This window comes from Melampsora larici-populina (assembly GCF_000204055.1).
Source record: "Melampsora larici-populina 98AG31 unplaced genomic scaffold MELLAscaffold_114, whole genome shotgun sequence".
NCBI classification, from domain to species: Eukaryota; Fungi; Basidiomycota; class Pucciniomycetes; order Pucciniales; family Melampsoraceae; genus Melampsora; species Melampsora laricis-populina.
The window spans coordinates 81,020-83,754 of NW_006768878.1; positions in this window are offsets into that span (position 1 = coordinate 81,020).

Here is a 2,735-nt window from a genome sequence, read left to right on the forward strand (position 1 = left end):
ATGATCGATCCAAAGGGGTCTCTAGCCAGCTGGCTGCGGAAAGAGGTATATGAATTGTGTACCTCCCACCTTACTTGCCTGATCTCAAGCCAATTGAGGGGGAGTTAGTGTCCTCAAATCACACTTCTGTTGGACACAAAGCCTATCACTAACATCAGATGACAAGAAAATTGATCTAATCATGGACCAGACTTGGCAATTGTTTTCAGGTGCTCTTATGCATAGTTGTATACTGTGTGTGGGTATTGGATGTAGGGGAAGATTGATTGTTACTTTATGATCAAATGTTTTGTTGCCAAATTGTTCCAACTTGCTTTTTCATATTGAGTGCTTTAAACTTTAAAGAAAAATTGACTTGGGCTAAAGGAAGATTATTCCAAGTTGGTTTTTAAGATTGAGTGCCTTGGTGAGACACAGAAAACTACCCAAAAAAACCAAGCAAAAAATTGGAATAAAGAAAGATTTGGGGGGAAAATTTTGTATTTAGCTCCTTGGTGAGAGGAGGCTACGCCAAAAAAAAAATTGAAGACCAAACAAAGACTTGGAACAAAGAAAATTCCACATCAGCAAACAGAGGTCTCTTTCCTAGTAAATTTTTTCTCGGCACTCTTAGAAGCTTTTGCATAGACTGGTATTTAAGTACTTTCATTTCACAAAGATGAAACATAAGATCAAGCTTGAGAAACACACACAATCAATCAAACACTTTATTTGGGGGGATATAATGTATTGGGTTGCAACATAAACCACATCAAAACTCAGATAAAAAAACAAATCAAAAATGGCTACCTAAGGGACGATGGAAAGATAGTACCAACATATTTTGGAATGTGAATTGTGGCAACACTTGCCGAATCAACACTCATAACATAGAAAGGAATACAAATCAGAAATCACAGTGATTTGAGGTGAAGGTTAAACTTAGGAATGACCTTTGATATGTTGTCAGCATGAGCAAAGAGAATCCCCATACTTCAAAAGCTCTTGAATGTGTAAGTCTGATGGTCCAGCACGTGAGAAAAGTCAGCAATACCCTCTTTGGCTACAATGTCCCAAGTCTTCTTCATCTTTGGAGTAATACCAGCAAATAATAAGAAGTCCTCAAAGGGCAGAATCTGAGGAGGGGGCAATAAATGATGAGACTTGGTGGGAACTTGATGTGGTGGGTGGTTAACAGACACTGCACCAAAGAAGGGAAGACCTGGTATGGCTGGGGAGAACCTGTCCAATTGGACACCTTGACCATAGTAGTTATGGTGAATGTTTGCTCCAGTGGTGGGTAAGGAGGTAGTTGCTTTGGCTGGAGTCAAACCAAGCAGCAAGTTCTTCTTGTTCTTGTAGTCGGCCACCTTGACCTAGGTAAATTCAGGCCATTTTGCAGGCTGGTTGACCTCATAAACACCAGGGACCCCATCAGCCTGAGCAAAAATAGAAGTTGAAGTGTGATTTTAAAAAAACTCAGATTAGCCATTGCACTTACCCAATCATTTGCCCATGTGTGTATGCATGGTGTATTGGGAAGAATACAAAGATATGGCTCTTTTGCATTGGCAATGGTGGTGATGCTTTGGCCGGTGTAGTATTTAAAGCTCAACAAGAGCTTTACAACACCTAAGAAGGGATAATCTACTACATGTAATATAGTAGAAGTTGCCTAAAGACTGCCTTCTTCAAAGAAACCAGCACAAGGGAACTTGCTGACCACTTTGTGATAACAGAGAAAAAGATAAAGGCATCAGAGAAATACAGCCATACTGTTGTGTAGTATTATTCCCACATTTTAAGCGCAAAAAAGTCCACACACTATGTTGTTACTACCAATACTGTTTTTACGTATTATTCCCAATTTGACTTATAGTCTTTAACACACGTAAATAAATTTCTCCTTGCTTTGAAGGGGCGGATTTAAGTGATCTTAGTACAATTATAGTAAATAAATGATGATTTATAACACTACAACAAAGGTATAAGATGCAGAAAGGGGAACAACAATCCCAAAATCATCAAGGAGTACTTATATCCACATGTAACAACCTCTGCAATAGTCAACAGCCTCAAAAACCAGTCAAATCCGCCTAAAGAACCCTAAAAACCATGTAATGACGCAATGTAATGATCTTGTTACTAATGTATGATGTAATTTTCACAGCCAGAAGTGATCAATGACGCAATAATATGATGTACAGCACTTTTTATGATGAATACAGGTGTTTTTTTCCTTGTAAACTAGCTGCAAACCAATTTTTGAGATTACAAATTTTTTCAGATGTGGTCCAATTTTGATCTACTATAGTGCATCTTGTAGCCCTCGTGATACTGGTCATTTATGACACCCATATGACCTATTTCTGATGAGTGATGAGTAAGATATTGAGTTGTGAAGTTAAGGTTTTTGGTGTTACATGTTGACTTGTGACTGTAAATTTGAGATTCACACCAATTTCTTATTTCCCTTATAACTTTTTACATACACCTCCGTTACTAATGATTTAAAGTTTGGACATTATGTAATACACTCTTCTTCGTTGAATGAGCTATCTACCAACCTAGGCTGACGTCATTTGGCATATGTAATTAGCTGAAAACCTTCATTTTTGACGAAATTCAGCCATTTTCTTCACTTTCCACAGCTGCTACTCCTTTTTTTCTTGCTCATGTAATATGACATCATCTTCTACAACCTTAAAAGTCCCGGAAAATCCTCTTGGCAAGCTTAATTTCCATCACTACCACCA